Source organism: Simochromis diagramma, unplaced genomic scaffold (assembly GCF_900408965.1).
Source record: "Simochromis diagramma unplaced genomic scaffold, fSimDia1.1 OVJJ01000602.1, whole genome shotgun sequence".
Taxonomy (NCBI): domain Eukaryota; kingdom Metazoa; phylum Chordata; class Actinopteri; order Cichliformes; family Cichlidae; genus Simochromis; species Simochromis diagramma.
In genome coordinates this window covers 12,496,103-12,512,431 of record NW_024387040.1, presented here as the reverse complement: position 1 = coordinate 12,512,431, position 16,329 = coordinate 12,496,103, and the positions used below count along the sequence as shown (strand labels likewise).

Below are 16,329 nucleotides of genomic sequence, written 5' to 3'. Positions count from 1 at the left end.
GTAATTTGAATGAGATGAGCGTGACATGATTTGTGTTGGGGTGCTGGGAAGAACAGGTATTCCTAAATTGATAAATATCCTGGTCTTTGCTTGTCTTCTCTGTGTTCCACCCTTAAATTCATGGCAAAAAAAAAAAGAGTAAAATCAGATGTACAAGTAATACCTGAGCAGAGTTTGATTCAAGACATGTACTTTGCTCAGAAAAAAAAAATTCTACAGAGCAGCCAAATGTTTTACAAGGTCTGCCATCTCCTTATATCTCCATCAATACTCAAAGGCTGGGTATAAGGCTGGGTTCCTTATCTGACCATATGCTGAGAGTGAGGTTGAATATACAATGTGCATAAATACTGCATGAAGCTATAAAGCACCAACTCAAAACCCAAAAGTGGGTCATAAATTACATGTACACATTAATTCTCAGACTGATATCAGCTGAGTTATGGGCCTGTGGCTCAAATGGGGGAAAAGGACAACACCATCCTGCAACCCTTACAGCTAATACATGATGAATGTTTTAGCTGTGAGGAAGCTACAATAGCTCCACAGGGTAAGGTTTGGTAGCTAAACGCCAAGGTAATAGAGCATGCACTGACTACACAGTGATGTAAATATGTAAGCACCATTCATGGACAGGCCCTGGGGGTCCTTACCAATGATTCTGGTAATAACAGAAGCAGATGTAACTACCATGACCCCAGATGATGGAAACTGATGTGATTTTGGAGAAGACTGGCACCCCCATGCCTCTTTGAGCTTATGTAGTTAGGGTTAACAGTAGAGCTGATGTGAGTGGGAGGAAGACTGTACAAGCCTGCAGTAATTATTCATCTTTTATCAAGCTCAAGTCCCGTATATATTTATATATCAATCACATCTACAGTAGCTGGCTTTGGCTCAAGTTATACCAGCCTTCATGTCAAATGTGTGTAAATAATATGTGTTGCTAGGCAACATGGGACAGTGGTTATTTTAAATTAATTTTTCAAAATAGTTGTAATGACATGGTCTCTTTTTTTCTCTTCACCCCCCACTCACTTAAAATGACCATATGACCAATGATCCAACTTTAGGAAAGTAATGAAATTTGAGATGATGGGGTTTTAATTTATCGGCGTTTCAGTATTTGTAAAATCCAAAGGGGTCAATATGACCCCATTGGCAGTTCTAATGTTAAAATATTATCTCTGGAAAATTCCAAATGTGTTGAGAATAGTCTGCACACACTTTCTCAGTATGTGTGTGTGTGTCTCTGTGTGTGTGTTCTTAGTTCATTAATGCAGCTGTGCACCTTGAGAAAATGTCTCTCTCGCTTTGCATACTGTGCTATTTAAGACAGGTACTGCTTGCACTTGTTTACATTTCTGTGTAGTGCGAGCACACTACACAATTATGCTTGCAATTATGTACATGGGTTTGCGATGTGGTTGTTTACCCCTGAATTGCTTGTGTAGCCTTAATGGTGGCCCAATGTATAGTTCTATAAATAATTTATATGTAAATAATCTTGCACCTACATCTTGCAGTCAAAAAATTACTCCAAAATTAATATTTTCTTTGTGGACAGGCTGTGGTTCGCTGAGTTTAATTTTAAACTAATAACTTGTACATAATCTAACAGCAAGTTCTGTCACTTAGCTGTCATATGCACCTGGGCACTTATTTGGGGCATTAGTTTTAAGCATCATCAAAATTATCTTACATTTCAGTGGTTAACAGGACAAAACCGCATAAATAAACTTAAAGTTTCTCATCTTTGTCCACAAGTAACACCTTAAAAGCTTTTCCCCCTGGAAGATATACAAATACCACCGTTTTCTTCATTTTAAATTCAGAATTCTTTCAGTGCTTTCATATATAAAATGTCTATTCTGCAACCCTGGACCTAACCTAACCTAGCAGTGATCATGGGCGCCAAAGTTTGCATCAGTGAAGCATAGTTCATTACTGCAAACTCTACCACAGTACTGAAAATCACTCAGTTAATACTGGATTTACTAACCTAGCTGCCGAATAACACTAAATTACCATTGTTGTGATTTCTCTGTATGAAATAACCAGATAACCTCAGTAGAACACGATAAACGCATGAACATTAATAAAAAGAAGAAAAAGAAGCTAAAATATTTGGTTTATCAAATGTCACCTGTAAATAGAACAACCGTACATTTAGCTAGCAGACGCATCGTGTGCCAAACTGGACCGAAACAGTGTTTTTGTTTTTGCTAATATTTGTTGTGCTGTAAAGCTAGCTAGATGCTGAAGTACGGCAGTTGGAACTTAACTGACATCTGCATACATGAGGGCATCACGGGGATGAACAGGGAAAAAGGATGTGTGCAGGCTCGACCTTGTACTTACTGTCTCCATGGCAGCACAGGAAAAATTATCTTGCTTGACAGTATTTTGTATTAAACTGCCTATCAGATTTAATTACTCACTAACTGCATGTACCCGAACACAGTTCAGGTTGATTCCATCCATCTTAAAACCTTGCTTGCAGTATTTTTAACAAAGAATGACTACAAATAGATCAACGCGAGATACTCTAATTTTTTGTGAGAATCAAGCTCTAATCAAAAGACACAAAAGTACACTCCATGATCTGCAAATTATGCTTATTATGTGCAGAATCTCTCAAGTGCCTCATTAAATGACTAATCAATCTCCCAATTAAAAAGCTGCTAATTTTCTGCTGTTTGAATGTTTAATTAATTGACTAATTGTTGCAGGAATATATTCATTTCAAGTTATTTTTATAAAGGTACAAGTGATGTACATGCTTCCATTTAACCACCATGAGGTTTTTTTTCTTCTTCTGCATAGGAACAGGAGGAAACCAGTGACATAATAAAATTACATTTGCCACAGATTTCCCACAATCAGACACACAATACCATACTGTCAGCTCAAACACTCCAACAAAAGAGAAGAAAGAGCAGGAAAAAGAAGGAAGGGGGAGTGGAGGCATTGATAAATGAGGAAAAATGCATTGTTCCTGTTTTATGAGCTGATGAAAAAACACGAGACAAGGTACAAGGCAGACTCTGCCACAGTCAAATTACAGGGAGCAGACAGGCATAAAATGCATACGTCTGGGGACAAAAATGGTGAAAAACAAGTTGGAATTGCAAATCAGTATGTCTCAGATCATCTGCTGAATGCTATCTGAGAGAATATTAGTCTGTTGACTGTGATAAAAAACAGTGCTTGCTTTGCTTTTTTAGAAAGCTGGAAATTCTGAATCTTGTTCAGGCCACAGTTTCAAATTTTCCCATTTTCAATTTTCAATCCACCACGCTATGACATACACATCACTTAGAGTTGACCAGTCTCCTGTAACAAGCCGAGAGTGGGTGAGAGATCTGATGCCACATTTAATTGACTTACCGAACAGGCTGACTGAGCACACTCGCTCTGGTTTCTCTACCAGCTTCTCCTGCCCAAACATAGCTTACAGTACACTGTCATTCTACACTGGACTCAGACACTGTACATCATTTAGAAAGTTTGGACTTTTCAAACTTTGCAGTGTTTTTACTCCTGTAGTTCAGTTCATCAGAGTAGGTAGGAACAATGCCAAGTTTGCAGAAAATCACAACATCCAGACAGGTAGGAACACCATTTCTCTTTTAAGGTAACAATTCTTGGGGTAGATATCAATAATCAGAAATCATATATAAAGTGGGGAAAAAGCTCAAAAAGGAAACAAATGTTGACTTTTCAACAAAAGAGCTGACTGAAAGGTGTAGAAGATGAAATACACCAAGGACAAATTAAGATGCAAAATCCACTGCAGCAGAGTTCACAACAATACCGCAGTGTTAATGACATGAAACCAAATCTGTTCAATACATGAGCTACTCAGGAACCCAGTGGATTTTGTAACTTTCTGACTAGATGATGTGAAATGATACATTGGCAGCATCTACATTTTAATCTTAAAAGAAAAAAAAGAAAATTGACAGAGACCGTCTAGTGAGGACTTAACATGTAACCTCCTGGTTATGGTACATCTACACACACAACCACCCTGCAGCCCTCTATACATACTAGAAAACATTATTTTTTAAGTCGTTAGTTGACACATTCAAGGCTACAGAAGACTCAGATATCAGACGCATTGTACAGAATGAACTCTGTTTATATTTTCTGCTGGAAGCCTGAGGAGAAGCTCTGCAAACTGCACACATAAACAAAACTTCTTCAAACGTTAAGTTCAATAGAAAAAGAAAAGAGAACTCGGATGACCATGGAAGGCCTTGCACATTGCCTTAGAAACTTTCAGTATAACCAAAGGTAATGGAAAATTATCTTTTAGATACTAAACTGTTTTTAGCTGGTGCTGTAGAAAGGAGTGGGTGAAGCTGGTATGTGCAGATTACTCAACTGACCCTGACATGACTTGGATTCTATGCACCGACTTATTTTTTTGCCAAGAGGGACAAAGAAGCTTGCTGGAACAGCAATATATGAGAGTTCATGTGTCTAAATTCATGCTGACATGTCAAAAATGAACAAACATACGCCTTCGGATATGGTAGTCACTGTAAAAATCCCTGTGGTATTAACCATTGATTATTAATTTGCCTATGATGATACCTAGATACCAGTAGAAGAGAAATGTCTCAAGATAATAAAAGTATGCTGTGATGAATAGACTGAAAAGACTCAACTCATCCGGCTCATGATTCACCACATTTCACACTTTGCTGTAATGTGTGACGAACATTTCACCGTATTGCACAAATGATCAGGAATCTATTTAGAATTACAAATGGAACTTGAAGACTTTTATTCATCTTTATTGACATGGACTTTCAACTAAATAACTGGCTATTTAAGGAGCTAAGACCCTGAACCAAGTGGAATGATCAATAAAACTGCACCGACCGCATTCAAGGAAAAACAAAATCATAAATTGGATTTTTGGCTTTTGTAGTCAAACAAACAAACAAAAATCTCTGTAAGGCAGACCACACATACAACTCATGTATCATAGATAAATGGTGGAAATTTGTCTGATCTCGAACTTTAAGATCATCACCTCACAGTGATTTGGCTGCTTCCTTCATTTCCACTTGTGCATCTGTGATAAGTGCTGGATCTCACCAAAGCAGGACAGCAGGTGGTAAATCTAATGTGTGGGGCTGGTGATCAGAGACAATTGTATTGACTGTGCAAAAAGCTCTATTTTCAGTGCGTTGTGTTGTAAAACGAAATGCCATGCAACGTACATGCGCCTTAAATAATGCACCGCTTTCTGGTTTTCAAAGTCTTCAACTTGAACTTGTTTTAGTCTCTGGGTCATTGCCTTATCCATCTCTCATTACCAACGATAATCCTCCACATCAAAACTGGGTCAGCCTGGAATAGATAATGATGTTTGTTGTTGGCAGATTTGAAGAAGATGACTTTGTTTGACTGTTTTTTGATGTTTTTGGGTCAAGGCACTACATTTTTTGCAACTCAGAACACTTCAGGCTGACTTTACCAGCGTTTTGTTGGTCTCCACCAAATATAATCTGAGAGCTCAGCACCAAAATGATCAACTAGTGGTCGGCTATTCAGACACGGCAGGCAGCAACAAAACACATCGTATTGCTGAGGACGAAGCCAAACAGCAGAGGTGTTGACCAGAAAACTAACACAATGAGCTGAAAGACAGGAACAAGCACTCTGCAGCTCAGGGTAAGTGCTGAGCAGGGCAATAATTCTCTGTGGCTTTTCTCACTACAAGCAACAAGCATCAGATTTCAGATAAACCTTCAATCCATTATAAATAGAAAAATGTTGATTAGGGCAGCTTTAAAAAAAAGAAAACTGACTTTTTAGGAGTCATGCTGAACTTTACTTGTAAACATGAGGAAGGTGTAACAAAAAAGTACATGGACAATACATGAAAAGGTAAAGAAAATGCTTAATGTAATAGCTTATCTTAAAAAAAGACTTGAAAGGAAAGATGATAAAGGCATTAGTGAATAAAAACAGAGGAAACTTCATGGGCTTTTGTTAGAGTTTGATGCAGGAAGCCATGTATGTAATCTTAAATTGTGAGTAAAACACAACCACAGTAGGTGTACATGATACTTATTCTGATTCTGAATACAGAGTTCACCACGTGTTGATAAAAGATTTGTTTCAGACCCCATTTTGTGTTCTATAGACATTTGCAAAGTTTAATTTTGGGAAGGAAAACAGGAAATTGTATGGTTTTGTAAAGAAAGGTGAAGCAGGTTGCCAGGGTACCTGTCCCTTTCACGGGATGAAAGGCACTCTGTTGAAAAAGAAAAGAATTTGTAAGAACGCTAACTGTGCGCATTACAAAAGCACTAAAGAGGTCTGAGCTGGAGTCCACAGCCTGTTGTCCATGCAGACCTGTCTTGATTGACACTCAACAGAGTGGAGTCAAGTGGGGTGGAGCACGAGATAGTGCAAATCAAATAGTGGAGAGTAAAGGTCGGCAGTGTGTGATGGAGAGAGTTGAGCTTGCGCACACGATGAGTGATAGAGATTAAATTGAAGGGAAAGCCTCTGGGTATTGGAAGAAGGCAAGATTGATGTGGGCTGGAGAGAAAAGAAAGCAAAGCAAGGGAGATGATGAGGATAAAGACACACTCCTGATTTAAGTCCATTCTAACGAGGCAGCCAGTTAAGTTTCCTAAACTACATGAATCTGTATTCAGCACTCTACTTTGAGCAGAAAGAGTCTCTCTTTACCCTTTTAAAGCCATCATCCTGAGGGAATGCAATATTGACTGGCTCCAGCGGGTGCTCCAAACACCCTATGTAGCATTTTGATCCAACCTCCAGACGAGATCGAGTTTCATTAGGTTTCCACCTCTCCTGGGATAACCTTTAAAGAAATGGACAAACTTTGAGGCTGGCTGAGCTTGATCTGAGGGATACTTTTCAAAGGGACCAGAAGTTGGTCTTTTACAGGCTCATTAGACTGATTTGCTGGGAGCGATAAAGACAAGTCTTTATCAGTGAGACGGGATGGCTCTCTAGACAACAATAAAGCTTTTTAAGGAGACGTAGAGATATTTAAGGAACATGCACAGCAGTGATTATTCTTTGAAACGCCAGTAACCCGTCCTTCCCCTCTCAAATGATAACGTAGAAAACGGATGATGTACACAAAGAGCAGACAGATCTCTTTTAATCTCTTCGAAGCAGCAGCATGCATAGTTTCAGTGTTTAAGTTAGTAGGATGCAGATCTGCTGCTCCAGCTGTTACAAAGGCTTCTTGCAGAACTCTAAAATCGATTGCAAAATTCTCTTCAACAGCGATGCTCTTTATATCCTCTACCCAGCTGCATTCTTTTTACACGGCATACAGACTCACTTCCATACTCAAACACTCATTTTCATCACTCACCCTCCAGAATCTCTTGGCCGTTTCCACCCTTGAGGGTTTCCTGTGAAGGCCCAGCGCTGGCCCCATCGGATGTTCGAATATCATTTTTGAAGTAGCCCGTGGCAACTAGTTAGCTCTTCGGTGGCTGCTGAGCTTGACGTTTTCTCTATCACAGACAGTACAGCTGCTCCACCAGCAAACCACTGTCTGCCTAGACAGCCCACCAGCCTTTTCCATTTATAAAGCAGCTGCCACACCCAGAGCCATTACAATCCGTACTTCCCAGCAACTGTATGTAAACAAAAACAACCTTAAGTCCCTCTGTCTCCAAACACTGCAGAATGGCCCGCACATTAACAGGCCCTAATGGAGGCCAGGGAAATTCGCAGGCCAAGTTTAGCTTTCACTGTCTGCTCAGAGGCAACCCACGCCGAGAGAGTCTTTATGAGCAGCAAATTAACTTATTTAAATTTCATGATGCTAACCCTTATCAGTACGATTAGAGAGCTTAAGCTAATGAGTGAGAGGAGTTTGGAGATATAGATGATGTGGGAGTGTAGTGGGGTGATGGAGGGTGAACTGAGGTAATTCGACACCTCTGTATGAGATGCTGCTGAGGGAACAATCAGTGCTAAATTGTTTATTCAGCCATTAGTGCTAAAGCACAGTGGGGTGTCCTGATAAGTAAGTACCTGATTTTAGATCTTAAGACTGCAGCTGAGAGTATAGGTGTGTGCATAATGCCAGTACTGAAGATGTACAGCTTTGTATAAACATTTCAAACTATTTACAGAACAATTTGCATCAAATACTTAGTCACACAAATTATTTGTGCCACTCCAAAAAATAATTTCTGTCCACTATAAAATAAAGGAGAACATCACAAGCCTGATACCTGCAGGTCTGACAGCAGGAGGTGTATCACTTCCACCTGGAGACAGTGTTTCCATTGCAATCTGCCTTTTGTAGCTTTTTGACAGCAACTGCGACATTCAGCAGTCGCTCGTTGTTCTGACAAACAAAACAAGACAATCGACTACACTACACATTAACTAGACACTCCAAACATGCTGAAGTCACAAATGTCTCACATATCAAAACTTGTGAAACATGTGAAATTAGTCCTGAAAAGACCGTGTACTGCAACTGTATTTCGAAAGATTTGATTGGTCAGCAGGCAGTAATTGTGCTAATGCTAATCTCTTATCTTAAATATTTCGGGCTCCACAGCAGACTAGGTCCGCAGGTAAGAAGTGAACAACCTTCATAACACTGACAACCTGGTCTGTACTTTGTGGAACAGAGCTTGGACTCATCCTGTTACTTAACCTGTGTAAGTGATCTGCACTAATAAAAAAAAGGAAAAAACAAAACACACATTTTTGAATCAAGTTGTTTCAATTTCACGCTGTTTTTTTTAATTCACTTCTGGGACCTTTTGAAGTGGAGTCAACTTTGGTTACCATGGGAACCATCAGTGCATCTTTCAGAGCTCTGTGAACTTTGTGAAGACGACCATTAAACAGGACTGAATCACATTTCATTTACATCCCAGCGGTAAGAAAAGACAAGCTTTCTTCACTTGTTTAATTTGTACCTTATGGTTAGTAGTAGTTCTAGTAAATCAAAGGACATTGACAGTGTTTTGCACTTCTCTTCTAAATTCACGTTTCACATCCAGTTTTTCTTTAAAAACTGCACAGCCTTAAGATGAAATGTCTGTAAATTTGAAGTATCTATCTGGATTATCTTTCTTGTTGCTACTCACAAATATTTCTTCTTATTTTCAAGTTAATATTTAAAAGTTAATATCTGGTTATTCATTCATGTACCTGAGTGATAAGCCTTAACATCGGTGTTTTTTTATGGCAGTAATTGAATCATTTACTCTAACTTGTTATCTTTATGTTTGTCAGAGCAGATTCACCGATGGAGGAGTTTGTGGACGATGAGAACCAGCAGCAAATGCTGACACTGGCAAAGGTAAGTCCCTTTGACCTGACGTATTAGATAAGGAGGAGACATGCATTCCAAGAAAGCCGAATTTAAACCTATAGGTAAATACAGTAAAGATGGCAGCTGGCCAAGCCCTAACCCCAAAGTGCCAATACACAGGCAAACATATGAACTCTGCTTCACAGGAGAGATTTATGGTAGTTTGAGCTGTGTGCTTTGGCAGTCGTGTTTACTCATTATTAAAAGTAAACATTTAGATTAATGTAGTCTTTGTTTTGGTATTCATAAGGTTTGACTGATTTCAATCAGATTTAATGATTTAATACAAGCAGTTTTTATGTCCTAGTCATCATCTAAATGTAGTTATGTCTCTCTCACCACTTATTTACCGAAAGTCAAAGCTGTGAAATAACTGCCTGAACTTGTTCCAAAATGGCTACAGAGATTACTCCTACGTATGTTGACATCTGTATTTGAGGCTTTGTAACATGCTCTGTTTTCTTTGACTTTACATTTCTGGCTTTTGTTTGCAGTCCAGCCATTACTTTTGTCATATAATAACCTGGTTACACTAGAAGAAGACATGTTAGTGTACTCACATGTGATACAGAGTAATAAGCTTGAATGAAATTTGACAAGGAGGAACACATTAGAGTTGAAGCCCAACACTTTCTTTATCACCCATTACTTTAGAATTCATACACTAATTATATCTACCAAATCCTTTAACATGAAGGTCAAAGGTCAACTTTGCCGTGGTATAACCACAAGGGACAAGGGGACCAGTTAATTTGGCATTCAGCATATATATATATATAGATATATCTATCTATCTATCTATCTATCTATCTATATATAAATAGTAGGGGTGCAACGATACTCGTATCGATATTGAACCGTTCGATACAGTTCCTTCATTTCAGTACGCATATGTATCGAACAATACAAAATTTTTAATTTATTTTATCAACTTTCCTTCTGACGATGCTGTCTGTGTTGAGCGCTCAGTGGATCTGCGCTCGACAGTGCAGCCTAGGCGGAGTAGTCGAAAGCAGATTCACTGAGCGCAGGGCAAGCTAGCGAGACAGAAGTTAAGCTCGCCTTGCAACATGGCAAATTGAACCTCCCCCACCCTCATTCAGATCTGGCGTTTGGAACTATTTTGGTTTTCATGTTACGTATGACCCTGATGGTAAGCGCGTCATGGACTAAAGTAAAACAGTATGTTGGATGTGCCACGCAATGCTCAATTACACTGGTGGGAACTAGTGTGTTAGCGCAGTTAGCTTGTTAACGTGTTGGCCATCCAGCCCCATGCACGGGGCGATCCGCGGTAGCTCGTTAACTGAGATTCGCCGTGTTGTGGCGTTAACGTCATTTCAACGAGATTAACTCAGACAGCACTAGTGGGAACACAACGAATATGACTGCACATTTACGCCGACATCATCCTAGTGCAAAGATAAGTGGAAGCAGACAAAAACAACAAGCATGCATGCTACAAACTTTACCCGAGTCATTAGACAGCCGTTAGCTAATGATTCTCCTTATGGGGACCTGATATGTTTAATATGCTGCTGAGAATATAGCCCAGAAGAAGCGTATAGTATAGCTTTTATTTTGGAAAGAGCCATTTCTCTGTAATAAACTCTGTTTTCCAAAGATGAGTGATTTCTCAATCAGATTTTTTTTATTTTATTTTGTTGTTTCAGCAACATTAAATTTAAAAACTGTACTTTTGAGTTAAAATATATATTTATGATTTTAATAAATGACAAATTAAAAAGGCATGAACACTTTTTTTGTATCGAAAAAATATTGAACCGTGACACCAAAGTATCGAACCGAACCGTGAATTTTGTGTATCGTTGCACCCCTAATAGATAGATATATATTAAATATTCATTTCACACATGCATTTAGGGTCATGTGAATGGGATTATGTTGTTTTTGTTTTTCTTGTAACTAGCTTGTTAAAGTCACATGTAAATGGTTGAAAAATATAAATATTGTTGGGGTAATGAGCATGCTGTCTAAGGGGAAACCATTTCACTTTCTTCACGACACTTCATTCTTTGTAATTAGGAAGTATATCAAATCAAATATGTTTGCCATGGTACTGATTCTGTGACCCAATATGTGTAATTCTGGTTTAAATTATATTCTTTGATTTGTTGTTTGTCATGGTTTTGGTTCTCTTTCTGCTTGTGTTATATTTGTAGTTCCTAGTTTCTAGTTTTCTGTCACTGTCTTCTCTGTGTTCAACATTTAGTTATACTCATCGCAGTGTGTCACGTTCTCTCTGTTCCCCTAGTCAGTCATGTCTCCATGTCACAGTGTCAAGTTTGCATCTTTGTGAATGTCTCTTGGTTCGTGTTTTACTTTGACATTCTTGCATCCCATCTTCAGTGTTTTGAGTTTTGCTTCCCCTTTGTCTCGTCATGTCAGATTAGGTTCAGCTGTGTGTCCCTCCTGTTGTGTATTCCCTCGTTACCCTATATTGTGTGTGTTTTCCTTTGTTCCTTGTTGCGTCATCTGCTTCTCTCCTCGTGGTTTCCAAGTCCCAGGTTCCTTCAGGTTTCTATTTTGCTTTTTCTAAGTATCTTGTGTTCCTATGTTTAGCTTTCCCCAGTTTAGGGTTTTGTTAGTTTATTTCAACTCCTGCAATGAGTGTGACAAGTGCTTTAGTCAGTCATCAAATCTGAAGCGTCATCAGCATATTCACAGAGGAGAGAAAACCTACTTCTGTTATGAGTGTAACAAGAGCTTCACTCATATAGTTTGAACGTACATGAGCATACCCACACTGAAGAAAAGCCCTACTCCTGGGATCAGTGTGGAAAGGGTTTCAGTATGTCATCACATCTGAAGCGGATCCACACAGGAGAGAAGCCATACTATTGTGATGAGTGTGACAAGGGATTCAGTCAGTCATCACAACTGAAGACACATCAGCGAATCCACGCTTTAGAGAAACCATACATCTGTCAAAAGTGTAGGCGGCATTTCAGCGACTCATCCGCTTTCAAACGTCATAAGAATACACGTAGACACACCCCCGGAACCTAAATGAGCATTTCCACAAATGTTTGTTCAAATATTTCATTAAACTATTAAAGTCTTATCCAAGCATATTAAAATGTTCTAATTTCATTTTCAAATAAAAGCCAGTGACAGAGAAACGTTTCAGTACAGAGGGTGTATTTAACCAAATCTGGTTTGTTCAAAGAATTTCAAGCAATTGCTCTAACTGCAAACAAAATACGTCACAACCACATAAACATAACTGCCAACAAACTAGATTTCCAAACTATTAGATAACTATTAGAACGATAGATAAAATCAACAAAAAAGAAATAATTTTAGCATTGCAATGTGTTTTGCTCTCTCATAACTCTTTCCAGATGCTGCAGACGTGATTAATCTTAGCAGAAGCTTATATAATAATAATAATTTTAGCCTTGTCAGGAACTCATCTCTCACAATGGCAGAGCCAATAAAATATGATAAATCTTCTTTTGATGTCCTTTGCAGTCATCATTAAATTGCCTGCATCCATAAGAGGTGAGGCTCTTCACATTCTCTATGAGCCGAGGAGATGCTCGCTATTGCAGGATAACTGCTTGTGCCCCTCAACTACATTAAATGATGAGACACAAATTATGTGTGGACAAGAGTGGGTGTGTGCACAACTGCAATAGTTGCCCACTTGGGAACTACTTGATCATAGTCATTAATGAAACCCCCCACACATTCACTCAGAGCAATCAGATTTGCATCACCTGCCTACACATGAGCAAATGTTTAAAACAATATCAGTCATCATTAAAGCCTAAGCAGCTGATATTGGAAAGCCCAAATATTAATAATGTTATGCAAGTAGATGTGTTAACACTTCAGATTTTGATTTGAATTTTGAATTTTTATAAGTGGCTCTCTTGAGGCTAATTGTGACACCAACAAAGCACACTTTAATCAGTTTGCAATATTTATTAAAATCCTTCAAACAGCAGTAAACACACTTATGCTGTCTATAATACAAATGCTGTCCCAGTCAAGAAGAACAGAAAATATGCTTTTCAGCTTACGCCCAAAGTCTGCCACAAAACAACTTATGCAAAATGTGGCCTGTGGAGCTTAGCGGCATTCATTTTGGGAAGCACTGTAAATGCAAAACAGAACAGCGAGAAATATATCACTGAATGTCAGCTTTCTGCAAGAAACAGCCTGTAATTTATAATAAGCTGTATGCTAAATTGACTCAGTTAGGATTACAACCTGGAATCTAAAGCTTCACAAACCTCTGCTTACCAAGCAAGCTTACATGTTAGAACAGCTGGGATTAGTCTGTGTATAAAGGCTGGATCCCACACGGATGAGCGCTAACATTGTTTTATAGGTGAAAAACAAAGAGTATAAATTCAAAGACTTCTTTTAGTGCCTGTGGTCTAAAATGCTGCCTGATTTGTTTGAATAAGATAGAGAATTAATGTGTGTGTGAGTGAGTAAACTTTGAGGACGTGCCATATGAATGCAGTTAATTTACCATTTAAAATGAATAATAGGGAAGCATTGGTTCACCTTCCGTGAAACTTTACAGCAAAGCTACGCAACGTTTGGCTGAGCAGGAGTCACTCTTGCTGTAATTACTGGATAATGGCTCATTGAATTTGTCTTCATTCTCTGGAGTCAGTTGCCTTAAGGACACCACCATGCATGTCGCTGACTTTCGAAACTGCAGTGAAACAGCAAGTAAAGAAGAGCCAAGCAGTCGTCTCACAGACTGCATTGTCAGTTGCAGCCAACTGTAGCAAGCTAGCAGGCGCTGGCTGGCAGTCACCATAAGCAAAAGTGTCTGTATCAAATGAAGGCTGCAGTAGAAGAAACCATGGGTTTAATGTGTTGGAAAATTGTGTTTGATAGTTTATGATTTCAACAAGGAAACTTTTTTGGTTTGTTTGTTTTGCTTGCTTTTTAAGTTATCTTGTCCTTTCTGGATCTATTGCAAGGAAGCACGTTACTTGTGTATCTCTGAAAAAAATCCTTTGTACCTTAGCAGCTACTTTTAGCTACTAGAGAGAGAAATAGAAAAAATAAAAATTAACAAGAACTAAAAAGTCACAAAGTAAATGTGAAAATCACAGAACAAGTGGCTGCAAAGAAGAAAATGTTCCTTCCCCAAACCCAAAAACACCTTCAGTACATTTTTGCTTGGAACAACCCCACCCCCAAAAGATGCCTCTTCTATCTTCTTTACATTGACATATAGGACATTACAGTATTCATCAGCAGTGTGTATATTTCAGACTTTTTCTAACTGCTGCTGGAGCTCCATTCAAGGCCTTCACCGGTCAGTGCAGGGCTGACAAACTGTGTCAGATAAACCGTGCAGGCTGCATTCTGCAGCTTCTATGTGGCTGACAGCCCCTGAAATGGATTACTAATGGATTAGATGGAGCCAAAAAGACAAACTACTGCATGGAGGGGAGAACACTAGGGAGGCCTCTACTTGTCTGTTTGACAAGAGAGAATGAGGGAGAGGGAAAATAAAGATAGGGCTTTAGTGAGAGAGAGAGAGAGAGAGGATACAGGGCACAGAAAGACAGGCAGGGAGGGGCAGAGCAAGAAGAGAGCACCAGAGAGGGGAAGAGGAGGGGAAATGAATAGGAAACAATAGGAAAGTGACACTTTTGAAAGACTCATCGCTGTAAAGTGAATGCTCGGCTTAGTAGCTCTTGGGAGAAAACCACTGGTATAGAAGTGGTAAGGTGGTTTACCCGACCATCCTGTTAGATGATGCTTAAGAAGTAATAGAGTGATGCTTAAGAAGGAATGCAACCACTGCAGCACAAATTGTCATTAATGTCTACATTTTATTTCCTGTCAGAGATCAGAGGCAGTCAGAGAGATTTAAGCTTCAAAGTGGGTTTGCATGAAAAAAAAAAAAAGTGAAAGTTGCACATGTGCCTCTTTGTCCCTGTGTTTCATGCTTTCATTCATTGCTTCAGAAATTGTGCTGACACAAGCCAAACGCCTGTCACATGGGGGTGTCAGCAGTGTAATGATCCAACTCCTGCAGACTCAGGCTGCACAAAACTCATTTACAAATCGAAGTCCCCTGAAACCACTTGTACCACACATAGAGGACACCATAACTAGTTAATAACTGTCTAATTTTAAGACTCCATGGCAAAGGATTTAAATGCAATATCACGCCACTAATTTGACCTTTGCAGAGAACCAAACCCTTAAAGCACAAGAGAATAGCTCTCTTATCTGCCTAATGTTATTCCTTAGTTACACCATCCTTTGGATATGCTTTGTATTAATGCCAAGCATTATCAAAAGCACACCTTTGTATAATTATTTTAGACATTCTAGACTGAAATTGGCATGCATTTAATTTAGTATGAAAATTTAATCCTGCCTTTTTTATTGGCTTGATTATCTTATACTAGTCTAGTAATACTCTTGCCATAAGGAGCCATTCTGCCAACTCTCCTTGGTGCTGTGTTCAAGGACGCTCCGATATCCAACATTTTAGAGTCAGATGCTAACAAGCACTGTAAGAATCATTTATGCATCCTGATTTTGGAAAATGTCACCCTGGAGCTCAAATGTAATCACACAATGTGAAAAGAAGATTTTACATTTGTTAATTTCTAATATTAAAAATGCCACAGTCTGGCCATCAACTTGCAGTTTTCCTTGAGGGCAGGAGCTGCTTTGAGGAAAGAAATGTTATCTGTGCCAGAGAGCAGTGATAAGTACGTATTTATTGACAGGATTAAACTTGCATGACTAACATTTGTAACAGCAAAATACACTCCAACAATGGCCATTCAAGACAGTCTCAGAGGGAAATGGACAAGAAAGCTGTCAGGCTGCTGTGTCAAAATATGTGAATAGGTGTTGGGCAACCTGTTGGGTGAAAAAAAAAAAAAGCTACATCAGCCTTCAGACTTTTTGGTGTGTTTTGTTGGTTTAGTTTGCATATTGTGTTGAGCTAAACT

General features: G+C 38.9%; 1 protein-coding gene across 4 annotated transcripts in view; it reads right to left on the bottom strand.

Moving 5' to 3' along the window:
* LOC120741188 (dipeptidyl aminopeptidase-like protein 6) overlaps positions 1-16,329 on the bottom strand; it is a 250,636-nt gene that overhangs the window by 140,142 nt on the left and 94,165 nt on the right. The gene's annotated exons all lie outside the window — the stretch shown is intronic.